The sequence below is a fragment of the Sarcophilus harrisii genome, chromosome 1 (assembly GCF_902635505.1).
Source record: "Sarcophilus harrisii chromosome 1, mSarHar1.11, whole genome shotgun sequence".
Classification (NCBI taxonomy): domain Eukaryota; kingdom Metazoa; phylum Chordata; class Mammalia; order Dasyuromorphia; family Dasyuridae; genus Sarcophilus; species Sarcophilus harrisii.
The window spans coordinates 211,362,999-211,384,622 of record NC_045426.1 but is presented as its reverse complement, the minus strand read 5'-3'; the positions used below and the strand labels follow the sequence as shown (position 1 = coordinate 211,384,622).

The window sequence follows — 21,624 nt, the reverse complement described above, 5'->3', positions numbered from 1 at the left end:
TGTACAAAGGCTACTTGGCCACATCTGAAGTACATTTTCCTTTTGTTTTTATATGTTGAATCATTCTCTTTCCTCAAGGACCAGTTCAGATACCTTCTCTTCCATAAAATCTCCTTTGGCCTCTTACAAGTGAAAATAAAATCTCCCTCATTTATCTGGATTTTTCCTTTTTTTCCTATCCTCAAACTAAATTCCAGTGCATATTTGAACTTCACATATTTTGTAAGTTCTCTGAAAGCAAGTCATTTTTTTCTTTTATGCATTCCTAGCACTTACATAGTGCTCTTTCTCATAAACTTTTGTTGAATTAAATTGTTATATTGAATCTGTTCTTTAGTCCTTAGGGAAGTGGTGTCAAAGTGGTGCTTTGTCCAGCCAAAGCAAAATTCTCAACTATGGCTGAACTGAATTAAAATGTAATTTAAAAAAGTTATCAAGATAAAAACATGATACAACATAGATGGTGTAAGTATGTGGTTTTCTTTTTCCTTTTCTTTTCTTTTTTCTTTCTTTTTTTTTTTCTTTTTGTTGTTGTTGTTGAGGTAATTGGGGTTAAGTGACTTCCTTAGGGTCACACAGCTAGGAAGTGTTAAGTGCCTGAGGTCACATTTGAACTCAAGTCCTCCTGACTTCAGGGCTAGTGCTCTATCCACTGCACCACCTAGCTGTCCCCAGCAGTTTTTACATACATATATATATATATATATATATATATATATAAACTATGTTGTTTTCTAAGATAATATGTGACTCAAAGGGATTTTTTTTCTATCTGAATTTGATATTACAGCTTTCACCACTCTGCCATAATCCATTATTTCCAAAGCCTTACCAAACCTACATGTATTTTTGTTTTTGTAAGAAAAGTGTTCAACTTAGGAAAGATTATTTTTTTTAACAAACATATTTATTTAAACAAATTGGCAGTAAGTTCAGTTTACAAAATTAAAAAGTAAAAGTTTTATAAATAGTAAATATAACTAGAGACAACAAATATGTAAATATGGATTTCAAAATATTTAGGTTCTTAAGCTGCTAAGCATATATTATACTTATCTGTATTCTAAACTCTTTTCAATATACAACCTGATAGCTTGCATTTTAAAACAATATTCAGTTAACTCAGATTTTTTTTCATTTAATACCACAATAATTGAGTGCTGGATTTTGGGAAATGAGATAATGTTTTCTGAGAGTCCATTTTTTTAAAGTTCCTGAGATTTCTTGTGATTTTTTTTCATAAACAGAAAGATCCTCCTGATTTATATTCTCACAATCTCCCAAGCACAGCAACTATATTCTTTACCTTGCAGGTACTGACTTATTCCTTGGAAGTAACTTGTCAGGGCCAGTCTGGGATTCTCACTTCCAAAGGAAGTTCCTTCCCACTCAAGACACCTCTCCAGCTGTTCCAGCGGCATAGCCAATACAATAAGCAGTTGGCTGAGCTGGTTCTGGTTTCATTCAGCAGGAGTATCATTCAGACTGAAGATGGTAAAGATCTGCTGGAGCATCTCATGAACAATGATTATGACATTTTCCAATTAATTGATTGAGAAGGGAAAAGTCTTCCTGCAGGTTCTGACTCAGGTCACAGTCCAGGGAGCAGACGGTGCTGGAATAGAGAAGCATCAGACTAACTGGCAACAAGCTCCAGGAGATCATGGTGACACTGAGGATAATTTGGGGCCAGCTGAGCTGGGAAATCAGTGACCTTTTGTCTCATCTTCTCCAGTTATCTTGCTTCAAGGCCACTTTCTCTTACATACTAATGAGTGTAATTTTCTTTACTTTAAATGGGATTTTCCTGGACTTTCTATTCACTTTTGTTCAGTTCCCACATCAACTGAAGAAGGTGTCATTAAAATCCATCCTTGGTTCTATCTGTATAAGTGTAACCAAATTCTTAAAGAAAATTATTCAGATTAAATTCTTTTTGATGAGGGACCCTCCCCCAATACCTATTTGTTTTACATTTCTAGTAAGTTGCTATTACCCATTAATCTTCTCCCTTGAATTACCACTGTCACCATTTACATTCAGTCCCTCATCACTTCTTTCTTCCTTTGAGTTCCATAACACTGTTCTTCTCAGTTATTTTTCTCCAATCTCTTTTGTTTCTGTTCAATATCAATTCCTATATCTTCTTATACCCTTTGCTGAGTATATCCCAGGGCTCTGCCCTGAGCTATTTTTACTTCTATTCTGCATTCTCTCTCTTGGAGATCTTACAGCTCTCATAGGTTCATATTGCATCTCTAGGTAGATGGCTTCCAAACCAGGTGTTGTCAAGTACCAATTGACATTATTATGTAACAATATGAATGTTACCTTCTGTATAATCTAGAGGCATTTAAATTAAGATAGTAACAATGAAACTTATTGTTTGTACCTGTCCTCCATTCTCACCCTCACCAGCCTATCCTTCCTTTCCTATTTCTGTTATTCACAGCCAGTAGTTAATAAGGATTTATTAAGCACCTCCCACGTGTTAGACACTGTTCTAGGTGCTGGAGATAGAAATACAAAGAAGAAAGTCCCTGTCCTCAGGGAGCTTACAATCTAATGGGGGAAAGACAACACATAAAAAAAAAGCATGTAAAGCCTAATGGAGAAGTCAAAGAAGTACAAAATGAGTGCATCTGCATGAGAAGTTCCCTCTCCTTTTCCCATTTCACTTCTCTGTCAAATCCGTCATTTCCCAAGTCTTACCAATTCTACATTCACAACATTTCTCATATTCCTCTCTTTGTCCCTTTAGCGTTTTTCTTACCTGGTGCAGGCCTTATGACCTCTTAGTTATGTCCCTGATTTCTTTCTCTGAGTCTAGTGCCTTCACTTTCCATTCATCTGCCACACCATTAAAATTTTTCTTTCTGGATGTATCTATAATAGCCTTCAGTGTCTTCCAATTCTCTATAAGATAAAATATAAACTACTTAACATGATATTTCAATTCTTCTAGATTTGGATTCCTATCTATCTTTTCCATTTTTATTACATATTATATCCCTTTATAAATTCTGTATTCCTGTCATCCTATTAGTGACTCAGTCCTGCCTCTATCCTCTTGAAAATCCTGTCTCCTTTGTTGGAATGAACCTCTCAGAATGCCTTTTTTTCTTTTAAGGTTTAAGAAGGAGTCACTTTCTCTTGGATACTATCTGATCTACTTAGGTTTTAAGCCTTCTTTCTTCTCAATTTTCTTAGTACTGTACTTACTTGTATACATATTAGATTCTATCCTCAGCAAAATGTAAATATCTTGAGGGGAAGGGTTACTTCATTTATACCTCTTGCACAATGTCTTGTATCATAATATTTGTTGAGTTGAATTGAATATAATAAGAACTTAAGCTGAAGCAATGTCATAAGATTTTTAAAGAAATTTCCAACTCTGTGGGATTGTTATTGTTACTTCTTCATTTTGGAAGAGGACCAATAATATCACTGTCTTTTTTTTTTATTTAATAGCCTTTTATTTACAGGATATATACATGGGTAACTTTACAGCATTAACAATTGCCAAACCTCTTGTTCCAATTTTTCACCTCTTACCCCCCCACCCCCTCCCCTAAATGGCAGGATGACCAGTAGATGTTAAATATATTAAAATATAACTTAGATACACAATAAGTATACATGACCAAAACATTATTTTGCTGTACAAAAAGAATCAGACTCTGAATTATTGTACAATTAGCTTGTGAAGGAAATCAAAAATGCAGGTGTGCATAAATATAGGGATTGGGAATTCAATGTAATGGTTTTTAGTCATCTCCCAGAGTTCTTTTTCTGGGCATAGCTAGTTCAGTTCATTACTGCTCCATTAGAAATGATTTGGTTGATCTCGTTGCTGAGGATGGCCTGATCCATCAGAACTGGTCATCATCTAGTATTGTTGTTGAAGTATATAATGATCTCCTGGTCCTGCTCATTTCACTCAGCATCAGTTCGTGTAAGTCTCTCCAGGCCTTTCTGAAATCATCCTGTTGGTCATTTCTTACAGAACAGTAATATTCCATAATTTTCATATACCACAATTTATTCAGCCATTCTCCAACTGATGGACATCCATTCAGTTTCCAGTTTCTAGCCACTACAAAAAGGGCTGCCACAAACATTCGTGCACATACAGGTCCCTTTCCCTTCTTTATAATCTCTTTGGGATATAATCCCAGTAGTAACACTGCTGGATCAAAGGGTATGCACAGTTTGATAACTTTTTGAGCATAGTTCCAAACTACTCTCCAAAATGGTTGGATTCGTTCACAACTCCACCAACAATGCATCAATGTCCCAGTTTTCCCGCATCCCCTCCAACAATCATCATTATTTTTTCCTGTCATCTTAGCCAATCTGACAGGTGTGTAGTGGTATCTTAGAGTTGTCTTAATTTGCATTTCTCTGATTAATAATGACTTGGAGCATCTTTTCATATGACTAGAAATAGTTTCAATTTCTTCATCTGAGAATTGTCTGTTCATATCCTTTGACCATTTTTCAATTGGAGAATGGCTTGATTTTTTATAAATTAGAGTTAATTCTCTATATATTTTGGAAATGAGGCCTTTATCAGAACCTTTGACTGTAAAAATATTTTCCCAGTTTATTGCTTCCCTTCTAATCTTGTCTGCATTAGTTTTGTTTGTACAAAAACTTTTCAGTTTGGTGTAATCGAAACGTTCTATTTTGTGATCAGTAATGATCTCTAGTTCTGCTTTGGTCATAAAGACCTTCCCCTTCCACAGGTCTGAGAGGTAAACTATCCTATGTTCCTCTAATTTATTAATAATTTCATTCTTTATGCCTAGGTCATGAACCCATTTTGACCTTATCTTGGTGTACGGCGTTAAGTATGGATCAATGCCTAGTTTCTGCCATATTAGTTTCCAATTTTCCCAGCAATTTTTATCAAACAGTAAGTTCTTATCCCAAAAGCTGGGATCTTTGGGTTTGTCAAAGACTAGGTTGCTATATTTGTTGACTGTTTTATCCCTTGAACCTAATCTATTCCACTGATCAACTAATGTATTCCTTAGCCAATACCAAATAGTTTTGGTAACTGCTGCTCTATAATATAATTTTAGATCTGGTACAGCTAAGCCACCATCATTTGATTTTTTTTTCATTAATTCCCTTGAAATTCTTGACCTTTTGTTTTTCCATATGAACTTTGTTGTTATTTTTTCTAGGTCATTAAAATAGTTTTTTGGGAGTCTGATTGGTATAGCGCTAAATAAATAGATTAGTTTAGGTAATATTGTCATCTTTATTATATTTGCTCGCCCTATCCAAGAGCATTTAATATTTTTCCAATTGGTTAGATCAGACTTAATTTGTGTGAAAAGTGGTCTGTAATTTTGCTCATAAAGTTTCTGATTTTCCCTTGGCAGATAGATTCCTAAATATTTTATATTATCAGTAGTTACTTTAAATGGAATTTCTCTTTGTAACTCTGACTGTTGGATTTTGTTAGTGATATATAAGAATGCTGATGACTTATGTGGGTTTATTTTATAACCAGCAACTTTGCTAAAGTTGTGGATTATTTCTAATAACTTTTTAGCAGAATCTCTGGGGTTCTTTAAGTATACCATCATGTCATCGGCAAAGAGTGATAATTTGGCTTCCTCATTGCCTATTCTTATTCCTTTAATCTCTTTCTCAGCTCTTATTGCTATAGCTAGCGTTTCTAATACAATATTAAATAGTAACGGTGATAGTGGGCAACCTTGTTTCACTCCAGATCTTATTGGGAATGGTTGCAGTTTGTCTCCATTACATATGATGCTTACTGATGGTTTTAAATAGATGCTGCTGATTATTTTAAGGAAAAGTCCATTTATTCCTATATTCTCAAGTGTTTTTAATAGAATATCACTGTCTTGACTTGTATCTGAATTGGATTTAAATGAGTCAAAGTTAACCAAAGTCATCAGCCTTATTTTCTCTTCAGAGTTAGCAGAGTCCTGTGGCAAAACAAAAGTCAGGATGGCAGAGGATGACATTGACAGCTTTTATGTCTGACCAAGCTTTAAATACTCCACAGAATCTGCTTCAGCCACCTTCATGGCTATTGATATATTAGTAAAGTCACAGAATCAGAGAATTTGGCTATCTTCAATTAGCCAGGAATATTTTTTAATGATCAATTAGCTTAGATTCATACTTTATTTACATGAAGTAGTTACATATGGATTTTCAGTTCCAGATTTTCCTTTGATATTTGACAAACATAGATATTAGGGGTTGTCGGAGCTTCAAGATGTCCACACAAATAACCTATCTTAATACAGCCTTAGAATGTATTTGAGAATGGATGTAGTTCTTTCTCTATGTATGTATGTATATATATATATATATATATATATATTTGTATAATATGTAAATAGAGAAAGTATACTGTTCAGAGTTTACCTGATCTTTTTTATTTAGTACTTAACTGAGCCTACTTATCTTATTGCCCAAGTTTAAAGTTCCAGAATGACAGCCCTTATTATGGCAGGGATTCACTAGGGACTAATTTGAGGTAACCTTTGGTATAGTAAAGGGTCTTTTTTAGTAGGAGTGAAAAAGGGACCCTAAAACTTTAAAACTCCTTGAAGGAGAAAATCTTCAACTCTGCCTCAGTGAGGGACCCCGCTGAGGGAAACAAGACAGTTTCATTCTGTTATCTAGATGGGGCTGGTTCAGTCCTGAGCAAAAGAATTCCTACCTTATTGAATCAAAGAAACTCATTCAATTTTATTCAAATTCCAGCTCAAGTTTAAACCCAGCTTGTAAATGAGCCAACTTGGGCTGTCCCAGTCCCCACTAAGACCCAATATAATAGCAGATGGACCTTGGTAGCTCCCTTTGCTGCCAGGACCTTCTGTCCACTGAGAACTGCATTCTCAGAGCAAAACTCCATTTTCCAATAGATCTGCCACTATAGAAGTCATTCTCTTGGTAAACTGATTTCATCTAACAATAAACTTTCATTTTGCAACTAATAATTCGGGAATGAGTGAATTCTTTTCACTCCTAAAACCTGTGGCTGATTTAAAGGGGATTCTTAACAGTTCTCTTATAGTCACTAATCTAGACCACTCAAACAACATCAGGAGTAGGAAAAGATAAAGTGCCCTCCCACTCCTCTCCCCAACTCAGTGTTGATTTTGTTAGGCCCTTTGGTGGGAGAGGGAGGAATGAGAACTTCAGTGCCTTGAAGCCAATGAATTAATGCTGCTATAAGCAACCAGTTAATTTTGTTTGGCTTCTTACCTAAAAGAATTATGTTCCAGTCAACTCAAAGTCTCTAACCCTGGGGGAAGAAGTCTACATGCGTTAATTTTCCTGTTGACAAAGAAGGCTTGATTTACTCTTCCTTTCCTTTCTGAAAAAGAAAGTTGGGAAAGTTATTTTTTGAGTAGTAGGGAGTTAGTTGGTTCAGTAGATAGAATACTGGATCTGGAATCAGGATAACCTAAGTTTAAATTTAGTCTCAGACACTCAGCTGTGTGACACTGGACAAGTCACTTAACCCTGTTTGCCTCAATTTCCTTTTCTGTAAAATGAACTGGAGAAAGAAACGGCTAACTTCTCCAACATCTTTGCCAAGCAAATCCCAAATGGGATCACAAAGACTTGGATACAACTGAACACCAAAATAAAAAGGCCTTTTTGTAAGCAACAAGAAAGACATCTTTGAAAAAAAGATATTGATTTGTTAAATTGTATCTCCATATATTTGAAAGTATAGAAGAACATTAATTTCTCATTTTAATTGTGAACTAAGCCACCCAGATTTTTCCTGAGATTCCTTAGTAAGATAGCACTGAGGAAGGCATTCAAAAAGGAAATGTAGAACCTCCCCAAATACTAAAGAACTAACCAGGGTTTGGTATTATGAACTTTTCCAAACATAATCCAGTAGTTTATTAGGGCCAACAAATATCAATATTAGAGAAAGAATGTCAGAGTGGTAATGTTGATTATGTAGACCAATCAATTCACACTATCCTCCTTCAAAACAGTTATAATCTGTCAATCAATTTCAGACACAGGTTTTCGTTTTAATCAACCACTAACTTTAGACAAAGTATGGGAACTCCTTGGAACTGGAATTACATTAAGAGAAACTAATTCTTCAGATTGACTGAAGAAACTTGAAGATGATTTAGAGGTCATATTAAAAAATATCAAACTACTTTAGAACTGTAGTTATTTCAGAGATTAGAACTAGTGTGACATTCTCGTAAAATCCTTTAGGAGGAAGGGTTTTTCCCTTCTAAAATTATATCTACTTTCCCCTATACTATTAGTGGGCAAGTGTTATGGGCCAGAACTTGAAACAAGGTGCTAACTCATTAGAGTTGATGGAAACAATGCTTGTGTACTTAGGATTTACACCTTTGAGAGTTCACACTACATCATCGCTCCTACATTGGAGTTCACAAGTTTGGGAGATTCACAAAGTTACCCTCCCACAATCCCACTCTCTCAGAAGAGGAGTCAACCTTTGGGTTCACACCTTTAGGAGATCATATATAAGAAGCTCTTAAGGGCTTCAGTCAATCAGTCCGTGAGTTCAGGAGATTGACAAGGAGGAGAACCGAGATTCAGAGGGAGCTGGAGGCAACAAAGGACAAGCTGCAAGAGCTCTTGGAACCAAGCAGAGAGATAGGCCTCTAAGGAAACTAACTGGCTATTTTGGAAGAGACAATAAAAGACTGTACTTAAATCCCTGGCTGCGTTTGAGGCGATTATTACTTGGAACTGAAACTAAGGCTGCCTCCAGAAACCTCCCCAAGAAACCTGCTCCAAGAGAACCATCATATATTGTAAAAAAGCAGAAGAACACCACAGGCAAGTGTCATAAATTTTTGAAGAGATGTTTTATACCAATTATTCTTAATGTATCACTTTAGTAAAAGCTTCTTCCTTAAAATGAAACTTATTTGACTAAATGATTCTCAGAGGAGAATCATAGTGCAAAGTACACTTATGAGGGGTTCATGAACCATACATATTGACGAATGATATCCCTTAAATTTTAAGGGGTAAGCCTAGAACCTTAAGAGGACACACTAGTCAGGATCTGGAGACCTGACATATCAGTATGAGGAAGAATTGGGATAATAGCTGGTTGGTGGTGGACAGGTGACTTGATCCAGCTTTTTTGTAAAGCAATTTGGAACTATACTACTAAATCAGAAAACTGAGTATACCCTTTGACTCAATAATACCACTAAATCTATAGTTTCAAAGAAATGAAAGAAGCATTAAAAGGGAATATATATGTATGTATGTATGTATGTATATATATATATACATAAATGTATGTATGTATGTAAAAATTTTTGGTAGTAGTAAAAAAAAGAGAGAGAGAAACTAACAATATCATTATGCTGTGAATAATAACAGTTTCAGAAGAAACTGGGAACACCTCTAGAAGCTCTATAATGCAGAATGAATTGAAAACAATTAGGAGAAAAATTTGTACAAAGATAAGAATATTATAATGAAAAACAATTTTAGAACATTATCCTTGAAATGACAAATTAAAATTCCAGAGGATTGAAAAGGAAACAGTTTCCATTTCCTGCCAGAGAGGTGATAGACATACATTCTTAGACAACTTAAATTTGAAAATTTGTTTTATTTGGCTAACAGCATTTTTTATGAAGATTTTTTTTCTCCATTATTCACTAGGTGGAAGAGTAAAGAAGTAGGAGGGAAGGAAAATATATTTGTTAATTGGGACAAATGATTACATTTAGAGGAGAAAGATTGTAACTTCAAAGAAGATGTTACATATACTTGCTTATATTTAAATCAAGTTCTTGCCAGTCATTTTTATATGTTAAAACTACTGTTATGTTTTGTTTAATTTGTGGGATTAGCATGAATATTATGTCTATTGTGATTATGGTAGGCTCCAGTTTTTTCCCTTTTGTTGACAATTTCAGACCCAAGTTCTTCTCAAGTCTTTGATTTGGGCAGTGGCCTTATGAATTTGTTCTGTCAGAACACCTGAGTCAGTATGGAATAATATAGGTAACCTGCTGGAGTGGAATCAAATAGATCTGGGTCCAAATACTTCTACCTGGACCCTGGGCAATCATTTCATCTCTGTGCCTCAGTTTTCTCATTTCTAAAATGAGGGGTTGGATTCAATGACCTTAAAGTTGGTCCAACTCTAAATTTATTATTCCGTGACTATTGTTTCTCAACCTTCACTTTGTCCAGAGCCTTAATCACTGCAGCTTCTTTCAATCATTTTATCAATGGAATGAATGTGAACAGGCTGATTAAATGCATCTTTTCTGCCCTCTGCTGGCCTCAGTGCAACACTGCTTATAAAGTTCCTAATTTCTCTGAATTTATAATCATTTTATCGCTGTCCCTTTATCAAAGTAGGCTTTTGGTGTGAGATTTCTTTTTTTTCTCTCACTTTTTTGGTTTTATTCTCATGTGTGCTGGGCCTGGAAGTGAGGTTTACCTCAGGTGCCCCACCTTGTAACTTATTTTGTTTTTAAACCAAACTCTATTGTTTTCACTGGTATCACATTCCCTGTTTTTCACAAGATCCCCTATCTCCTGAAGCCTTTTAGGGAGAATCCCCAAACTTTTTTCCTCTCTTTCCCCAAAGCAGCTTAATGCCAATTCTGACTTTTTAAAAAAAGGAAATTTATCATAAAACACTATAAGGGAAACATATAACAATAATAACATATTTGTATAACATTTATTTTTACAAAACACTTTCCATATAACACTATTAAAAAGCAGGAGATGTAAATATTAATGACCCCATTTTACAGATAAGGAAAATGATAAAGTGAATTACTCAGGGTTATTTAGCTGTAAAGTGTTAGAGCTAGGTATCAATTATAAGATAATTTCCAGTTCTGAAATTGTCTTCTCACTATATCATGCTGGCTTTAAGAGCAAGCAAAAGAAGTTTAAGAGTATATCCTTTGACAGAGAAATTCCACTGGTAAGTTTATACCTTAATGAGTTATTGATAAGAAGAAAGTCTATGGTTAAGTAAAAATATTTACAGAAGCACTTTTAGTGAAAGCAAAGAATTAGAAACAAAGTGATAGGCCCTGAGTAAGAAATGGCCAAACCAGGGCCATTGGTTATAATGCAGTCAACCACCTACCTAAGTACTGCCTGAACTACATTAAAAATGTAATTGGAAAATATTTAACAAAATGAAATAAAATACAGTAGAATATAGATAATATAAATATTTAATTTTCTATGTCACTTTCTAAAGCCCTGTTTTAAACCTAAACTTTAGGGTTTTTTGGTGCAGCTATTTTCAGAGCTAGTTGTGGGAGTTTGTAAGTTTTCAATTCTTCTGAGGTGATATAATTTAAAAATAGGTGTATTTATTATTGTCCAGAACTGTGCTCTTGTCTATGAATGAACACAAGGACTCCTTTCTGCCCTGGAATCACAATTGATCACAATCAAGGTCCCTGTTCCTGTGTGGCTGCAAGCTCTGGTATACTAATGCTACTATAACCATATCCATGTATAAGAAATACAGAAGTTCTTCACTCAGTGCCAGTTAAAGGACCTTTGTATTCTCCTTCTGACCAAATTGTTCAGTTTCCTCACCATCGGTATCTAAGAGCTCTGGCAGCTGCCTCTGCAGCCACTTGTTCAATCACCAACAAAATGTGCCATGGAATTGCTGTGACACAGTCTGTGCTGGAACAGCTTGTGCTATAGCTGGACCATCCTATGTTCTAACTGCAGTGAGACAAACCTTCCTTCCTATCTTTCCCAGTTGTCTAGGGCTGGGAAATTGTATTTTTGTGGGTTCTGCTGCTACAGAATTGGTTTTGTAACATTATTCAAAGTTTCTGGAAGTATAGTTTGGGAAAGCTCAGGCACATTCCAGCCTTTTCTTTCCTATCTTTAGGCTACTTAAATTTCTTAATTTTGAACTGTTCACACATATTAGGTTTAAATCTAATTTGCCCTTAGTGAATGATTCTTTCATAAATTGTGAGTCTATTTTCCAGGATTTTATTTTAACATATTTGAACAAAAGTTTGTATTGATATCAGTCTATATTTTTCTTTCATTCCTTCTTACTGATATTAGTCTAAAGTTTTTCATCTTTCATTTAATGTTCCTTGTTATATAAACATTAAGACTATATTTGCTCTAAAAAAGTTTTATAGTCTTTCTTAATTTTAAAGAGCAATTATGATAGCATAGCTATAATTGAATTTTTAAAAAAGATTGATAAAATTCTCTTATAATTTGATAAAGACTAATATTTTTGGTAATTCGTTTACAAATGTTTGAATTCACTTTATTGAGATTAAATTGTTTAAAATTCCCAGTTGGTATTTTTTAAAATTTTGGGTAACATATTTTTGTACATCATCCCATATTTCTTTTGAATTCTCAGTTTTGTCAACATATAATTTGATACAATAAGATCTTTAAATTATATATATATACATATGTATATTTTTTTTATAATTTTAGGGACTTATCTTTTGGTTGATTTTTCCACACTTGTCTTTTTTATTGAGAGGTTAAAGGTATATAAATTTTATTATTTTTTTCAATAGATTGACTTTTAGTTCCAAGTATCAATTTTTTAGAGATCATTGTACATGGCAACAACAAGATTATACGATGATCAATTCTGATGAATGTGGCTCTTTTCAACAGCAAGGTGATTCAGGCCAGTTCCAATTGACTTGTGTTAGAGAGAGCGATCTGCACCTAGATAGAGGACTGAGTGTGGATCACAGCATAGTATTATCACTTTTTTGCTGTTGTTTGCTTCCTTTTTGTTTTCTTTCTCATTTTTTCCTTTTTGATTTTATTTTTTTTGTGCAGCATCACAATTATGAAAATATGTTTAACATATATTGTATTATTTGCCTTCTATGGGGGATGAGAGGAAGGGAAGGAGAAAAAAATTTGGAGCACAAAGTTTTACAAGGGTGAATGTTAAAAATGTATATGCATATATTTTGAAAATAAAAAGCTTTAAAAGATGAAATAAATAATTTTTAACTTTATTACTCCCAAGGCCAGGTTGCCTTGGGATTATTGTTACATCTCCTCTAGAAGCTGTACTTCATCTTTATGTTATCAGGATTTTATTTTCTTCAATGAAATTATTACATATTTTTGTTTCATTTCTTACAGCTACACTTTCTCAGGTACCTTCCTCTGAAAAAAAAGGGCCAGTACTGCAAACAGTTTCTCCAAAGTCCATAAAAGGCAATAATGGAAACTAAAGCTTTGATTTTGCTCCACTAAGACTAAATAATGTGGAATCAGTACCTGGATAATTAGCAGGACAATTTTTGTCCTGGAAGCAATTTCTGTCCCTTCTGATATTTTTCAAATAAAGGAAAGAGATATATTTATTAGGCAATGGAATTTCCTTATGAAAATTTTAAATTGCAAAAATTTTATTTTCTCATCTTTAAAAATTTCTTGTTGGTAAAATCCATTTTAATTGCTTTGAAAATTAAAGCAGAAAATGAGTTTTTCCTCTTTCTGGACAAGAGAAGGAAATTAAATTGACAGAAGCCCAGACTATTTAACTCAACAACTCAGGCCTTGATTGTAAGCAAGCAAAAAAGCTTTATCAAGAGGCAGCAATAGATAGCCAAGGAGGATACTATGTTCCTTAATGAAGGACTACCCAGTACCAGACCTTTATGCCCTCCCAACTACATTGAGATGGTTAGAGGTGAATGTTATCTAATGAGGCAGTCACAGGGCTCCAATAAGCTAATGGATACTGATTAAGGGAAGTCATTATTGGCCTGAGATCAGGGGAAGGAAGCTTCTTATTCAAAAGAGAATGAGAATACGACTCTTAAACCATGAAAAGATTGGTCTAAGACATACAAGAATCTCAATGTGTTACAGGTTTGTCCTGAAAAAGAGACTTTCCATTACTTCAGATTAAAGGCTTGATATTGCTATAGTAAATTGCACTAACTTTTTGATTAAACTTGTGTGTTTGCCTTCTCATATTGTTAATGTTTTGTGTCTTTGTAGGTCAAACTAACTTCTTCCTGTGGCCTGATCAGTCAAAAGAAAAAAACTATTTGTCTGAGAAACTTTCAAAGTCAGTCTCACTCTATCTCTGTCTCTGTCTCTGTCTCTCTTTGTCTCTATCTCTCTCTTCATTTTTACTCTGGTCAAGTTGAAGAGAGAGAGAGAGAGAGAGATACAAAAAACACAGATAAGAAGAAAGAGAATCTTTATTCCCAGTCTGCTGGAATTTATAACAATATAAATTTGTTTTCTCTATTGTAAATTTCCAAATTATATTTTGAATATTTCTATAAATATTTAAATGTTTTAATGAGTTTTGGGATACTACTCTATAGAATTTGTTTTAAGGAAAATTAAGAATAGAAATGAAACTTATATGAGAAATAGGGTTTAGACCTTTTCCTTTTCCCAGAGAATGACAGATATATGACAGAAATATTGCTTTAGTGAAAGGTAGGAAGGCGATTTCATTTATTAAAGGAGGGAACTGAAGCAAGTTTGAAAGTTAGTTTCATTGAAACTACATAGTAAAAAAAATGGATTTGCATTTTGCAGTTCTAATTTAAGAACTACTTTTTATTAACTATTTCTTGACCATAAAAAAGAGAGAGGCTTCTTAAAATAAGGGATCAACTTGAAAGCAAGGAAAATTTAATGTGGAAGAATGTTTGTGATATCATTGTATATTCTTTAGTAAATGATATAACTGAACTTAATTATTTTTGTCATTAATGATTGTTGTCCTTTGTTCTCAAAGAAGACCAAAATGATTTCACTTTGGGGGTTCAAGGTACAATGTGTCTAACTGACTGATCCTGATCAGACCAGTCTGAGCTCAGAAGGATATACCACAGTTCAGGTTCAAATAGATCATATGAACATTTGAAGGGATCTAATTTGAAATTGTTATGTTTCTTTTGAGCTACTTCATTTCTGCTTTTCTCAGAGAGTACAGTGCTTCTCTGATACAGGGATGTCATGTTGGATTGTCCTGTGCCAGTATCTCTCGTGTCTCACAATCACTATCAAGTTTTTCCGGGGGACTCTGAGAGTGTTTTACTCCTTTTGACTTCCATGTGAACACTTGCTTTATGAGTTCTCTGTAAAATAATCTTTTTATGTTATGAACAATATGGTCAGCCCAAAAGAGTTGTGTTCTCTACAATAGAGTTTGAATGTTTGCCAGTTCAGAACAAGAAAGTATCTTGGTGCTAGAACCTTATTTTTCCAGGTGATCTTCAGAATCTTCCTATGACAATTCAAGTGGAAGCAACTCCATTTCCTAGCATGGCACTGGTATATATTGTTCACATTTCACAGATATATGATGAGATCAACACAACAGTTCTGTAGAACTTTGATCTGATAGGCAGTCTAGTACCTCTTCTCTTATACACTTTTCCTGGTAGTCTCCCAGAATCTGGCAACACATTCATCAACTTTATCATCCATAGATATGTTGACCTACATTCAGCCTCTTTAAGTTCGTTTTCTGGATACAGATGGCATTTTCTGTCCAAAGTCTATTGAGATTGTGTTGGATTACTGAACCACTAAAAAGAATCAAGTCTCTCACAACTGATCATAGCACATTCTTGCTATTATTGTGTTCAATGTATTCCTGGTTCTGCTAGTTTCACTCAGCATGACTTCATGTAAATCTTTCCAGGCTTTTCTAAAATCAACTTGCTTATCATTTTTATAGAATGATAATATTCCAAGTTCATCCTACACCACAACTTATTTAGCCATTCCCCAATTAATAGGAATTATTCATTTCCCAATTCTTTGCTACCAAAGAAGATCTGTTATAAACATTTTTGCATATGTGAGTCCTTTCCCCTTCTTTATGATTTACTTGGAATATAGACCCAGGAGTGGCTCTGCTGAGTCAAAAGGTATGCAGTTTGATAACCCTTTGGGCATAGTTGCAAATTGCTCTCTAAAATTCACAACTCCATCAATAATGCATTAGTGTCCCAGTTTTTCCACATCCATTCCAACATTTATCATTATCTTTTACTGTCATCTTAGTCAATCTGAGAAGTATGAGGTGGTACCTCATTGTTGCTTTAATTTGCATTTCTCTAATCAATAGTGATTTAGAGCTTTTGTTCATATGACTCTAGATGTCTTAATTTTGTCATCTAAAAATTATCAGTTCATATCTTTTGACTATTTATTAATTGGGGAACGACTTGTATTCTTATAAATTTGATACAGTTATATATATATATATATATATATATATATATATTTATAATATGAAATGAGATCTTTATCAGAAACTCTAGTTGTAAAGATTTTTTCCCCAGTTTTGTACTTCTCTTTTAATCTTGCCTCTGTAGAGTTTGTTTGTGGAAAACCTTTTGAATTTGATGTAAGGAGCCTTTCATAATGTTCTCTACTTCTTCTTTGGTCATAAATTTCTCCCTTCTCCAAAGGCAGCCACATTTTACCATGATCTTCTGCAAGCCCTCACAACTGACAATACCAAAAGCCTTGGTCAGATTGATGAACATTGTTTAGAACTCTGTTCTGCTCTGACATCTCTCCTGGACCTGTTGAGCAGCAAACTCCATATTGATACTTCCTCATTCCATTCTAGTCACATTGACTCTCAGAGAGATGACTAATGTCGGGGTGAAAGAAGACTGACAAGAAACTTGTCAGCAATAACTAACAGAGAGAACCCTTGTGATTGTTATAGTTAAAAACCATTTCCTTTTGCTTCATAGGGATGAAAAATGGAAGCATCCTTATACTCTGGGGTATAACCTTCCTCGATATATAACCTGGAAATTTTGTGTCAGCTTTTGTATGTGTAGTGGAACTTCACTCAGGTAAAGTGTATTTGTAGTCCAGGACAGAAAGTATCCCAGCAAGCAAGCAGCAAGCTCTATCTCTGCAAGCTAGTGATAGATGCTGAGCCCGTGTAGTAGAGTAGTAAAAAACTGATAGCAGGACATCCCACCTGCCCTAGAATAGCCAGGATAACAGGGAGACTCCAATTCTGAGGCCCTCCACATGTCTCAGCTTAGCTCCAGGCAAATTGGCAACCTGTAGAAACCTGTAGTTCCTTATAGGAGTTCCAGAACTATTGTGCTTCAACTTATCACAGGGCAAACAGGCATTTGTCAGAAGCCAAAGCACCATGTGCTTCAGTGTAGACCTGGGAAAATGTAGAAATACACAACATTCTGAGCACATACCACTAGGAACCTAGTTCAGCACCACAAAAGCTGTCAGATCTGGCTGGCTGCACCAGCCACCCCAATTCCAATAGTATCAGCACAGTACTAGTCTAGAGGGTCTTGAATGGGACTCAGGGCATCATCAGTGTGGCACTAGGCAAACACCCAGGACCTATAGCCACTAGCAAAGGAAGCCTAAGTCAGTATTTTTTTTTAAAGGAAAAAGGCCAAAGGAGATGAATACAACAAAAACAAAAAGAATCTGATCATAGAAAGTTAATATGGTGACAGGGAAGAAAAAAGATATAAATTTAAAAGAGGCTAACAATGTGAAAACACACATAGGCAGAACTCCAAAGTAAAATGGGAAGTGATCTCAAGGCTAGGAAAAAAACTCATTGAAAAGTTCAAAAAGGAGATTAAAAATAACAAGAGATGTAGAAGAAAACTAGAGAGAGAGAGATAAGAGTGATTCAAGAGAATTATGAAGAAAGAGTCATTACCTTGGTAAAGAAAACAACTATTTAAAAATAGAATTGGTCAAATGGAAAAGAAGATACAAAAATTCATTGAAGTAAAAACTCCTTAAAAATTACAGCTGGCCAAATAGAAAAGAAAATAACAGAAGCTAACCTGGAAATACAACTACTAAAATGTTGGAATTACTAAATGATAGCCAATGATTGTATGCAATATCAAGAAACAATCAAAGTCAAAAGGGTGAAAAAAATAGAAGAAAATGTAAAATATCTTAAGGGAAAATAGCTGACCTGCAAAACAACTCTAGGACAGACAATCTTATATTAACTGGACTAGCTGAAAGGCATAATCACAAAGAGGACCTGCACAGTATTTTTCAAGAAATTATCAAGGAAAACTGCCCTGATATCCTGGAAACACAGGGTAAAATAGACATTGAAAGAATTCACCCATCACTTCAGGAAAGAAATCCCAAAAAGAAAACTCCAAAGAATGTTATAGCCAAATTTCAGAACTCTCAGGTCAAAAAATATTTCAAATAGTTAAATAACTCAGGGAGGCACAATCAGTATTATACAGCAGCTGCAATATTAAAAGATTGGAAGTCAAGGAATATGATGTTCTGGAAGGCAAAGGAGTTAGGACTACAACAAAGAATCACCTAGCTGGCTAAATTAAGTGTAATACATCAAGGCAAAAGTTGGTTATTCAATGAAATAGAAGGGTTTCAAGCTTTCTTTTTCTTTTTTTTTCTTTTAAAAAAAAAGCCTTTTATTTTCAAAACATATGCATAGACAGTTTTTAACATTCACCTGTGCAAAACTTTGTGCTCCAAATTTTTCTCTCTCCTTTCCCACCACCTCCTCCCCTAGATGGCAAGTAATCCAATATATGTTAAACATGTGCAATTCTTCTATATATATTTTCACAATTATTATGCTGCACAAGAAAAACCAAATAAAAAAAGAGAAAAAAAAATGAGAAAGAAAACAAAACGCAAACAACCAACCAGAAAAAAGTGAAAATGCTATGTTGTGATACACATTCAGATCCCACAATCCTATCTCTGGGGGATAATGATTCTCTCCATTACAAGACCATTGGTACTGGCCTGAATCACCTCACTGTTGAAAAGAGCCACATCCATCAGAATTTATCATTGTATAATCTTGTTGCTGTGTACAATGATCTCCTGTTTCTGCTCATTTCACTTAGCATCACTTCATGTAAGTCTCTCCAAATCTTTCTGAAATCATGCTGCTGATTGTTTCTTAGAAAACAATAATATTCCATCATATTCATATACCGACTGTAACTTATTCATCCATTTTCCAACTGATGGGCATCTACTCAGTTTTCAATTCCTGGTCACTGCAAAAAGAACTACTGCAAACACTTTTGCACATGTGAGTCCTTTTCCCTTTTTTATGATCTATTTGGGATACAGGTCCAGAAGTAATATTTCTGGATCAAAGGGTATGCACAATTTGATTGCACTTTGGGCAAAGTTCCATATTGCTCTGATTGGATCAGTTCACAACTTCACTAACAATGTATTAGTGTCCCAGTTTTCCCATATCCTCTCCAAACATTCATCATTATCTTTTCCTGTCATCTTAGCTAATCTGAGGGTGTGTAGTGGTGCCTCAGAGTTGTCTTTATTTGCATTTCTCTGATCAATAGTGATTTAGAGCATTTTTATATGAGTAGAAATAGCTTTAATTTCTTCATCTAAAAATTGTCTGTTCATATCCTTTCACCATTTATCAATTGGAAAATGGTTTCTATTCTTATAAATTTCACTCAATTCTCTATATATTTTAGAAATGAGGCCTTTATCAGAACCTTTGGATGTAAATTTTTTCCCCAATTTGCTGCTTCCCTTCTAATCTTCTCTGCATTAGTTTTATTTATACAAAAAATTTATACAAATTTATACAAAAAAGTTTTTTTTAACTTAATATAATCAAAATTATCCATTTTGCATTCCATAATATACTCTAGTTTGCCTTTGGCCACAAATTCCTTTCTTCTCCACAGATCTGAGAGGTAGACTATCTTTTGTTCTTTTAATTGTCAAGCTTTCTTAAAAAGATGATGAGAATTAAACCAAAAATTTAGTCTCCAAAATCAAGATTCAAGGAAGCAAAAACATGTAACAGTGGGAAAAAACATGAATTGTCTTACAATTGTTTATATCTCTTATAGGAAAAGGCTAATTGCAATTCTTAAAAATTTTATCAGTAATATGCAGCTGGAATGAATATTGATAGAGGATACATGTATAAGATGAATTTGTGGGAATGACATAAAAATATTTAATAGATGAGAAAGAGGAGTACACTAGGTACAGAAGGAAAGGAAATGCAAAACAAGATGGATTATTTTATATAAAAAGGTGCAAAAGACCTATTACAATGGAGGAGAAGATGAGAGGATTGGAAGTCAACATAACTTGAATCTTAATCTCAGCAGTATTGGCTCAGAGAGGGAATAATATACACAATCATTTGAAAATGGAAATATATATTACTTTACAGGAAAGCTGGAAAGGGTGGAGATTAAGCAAAGGAGATGGTACAGAAATAAGGGTAAATCAGGAAAAATGGACAGAAGCAAAACATTGGTAATATGGGAAAGGGAGAAAGGAGAGAAAGGACAAACAGGAGGAAAAATATAATGGATGGAAATTCACAATTAGCAATCCTAACTGTGAATGTAAATGGTATGAACAGTCCCATAAAATGAAAGTGGATAGCAGAGTGTAAGTTAAAAAAAAGCAGGGTTAGCAATCCTCATCTCAGACAAATAAAAATAGGTATTACAAAATGTAAATTAGATTATATTGATTATACAAAAATATTGATATTGATTATACAATTATATTGATATAGATATCAATTCTATTCAATATAGAATATAATTGATTATAATTGATAGAATATGATTAATTCTATCAATTATATTGATATAGATTATATTGATTATACAAAATTTAAAAAAAAAAACTTTTGTACAAACAAAACTAATGTAACCAAATAGCATGAAAACAGGAAGGTGGAAACAGCAAGTGTCTCTGATAAAGGCCTCATTTCTTAAATACACAAAAGACTGAATTAAGTTTACAAGAATATAAGCCATTGCTCAATTAATAAATGTTAAAAGAAAATGAACAGGCAGTTTTAAGATGTAGAAATCAATACTGTCTATAGGTAAACAAAAAACTACTCTAAATCACTTTTTATTAGAGAAATGCAAATTAAAATAACTGAGTTATCATCATATACTATAAGATTAGACTAATATGACAAAAATGGAAAATGGTAAATACTGGAAAAAGTGTGGAATTTCAGACACTAATACATTGTTCGTGGAGTTGTGAACTGATCCAACCATTATGGAGAGAAATTTGGAGATATTCCCAAAGGACTGTCCATACTTCCCATACCCTTTGATTCAGCAATACCACTGCTACATCTGTATCCCAAAGAAATCATAAAACAGGAAAAAGACCTACACGTGTAAAAAGGTTTATAGCAGCCTTGTTGTGGCAAAATACTAGAAATCTAGACCATGCCCATGGCTGAACAAGCCAAATATATGATAGTAATGAAATACTATTGTGCAATAAGAAATGATGAACATCCAGGTTTCAAACAAACCTGGAAAGATTTGTATGAACTGATGCAAATGGGCAGAAATAGAAAAACACTGTTTTAGTTCACTGTTTAAATAGTTCTTAATAGTCCTGGTATGAACAGGCTCCAGAATATATTGGTTTGTAAAGCATTTTATCTACATTATTTAACAGATTCTTCAACTCTGACCAGTGAGACAGGTCACACAGTTAACAAGTGCAAGAGGTAGGATTTAAATCTGGATCTCTCCTACTTTCAAGTCTGGTATT

The 21,624-nt window shown here is 34.2% G+C and overlaps 1 pseudogene; it reads right to left on the bottom strand.

The window, feature by feature from the left end:
- Nucleotides 1-1,085: 1,085 nt before the first annotated feature.
- On the bottom strand, nucleotides 1,086-1,665 carry LOC111719561 (annotated as a pseudogene).
- Nucleotides 1,666-21,624: the final 19,959 nt, after the last annotated feature.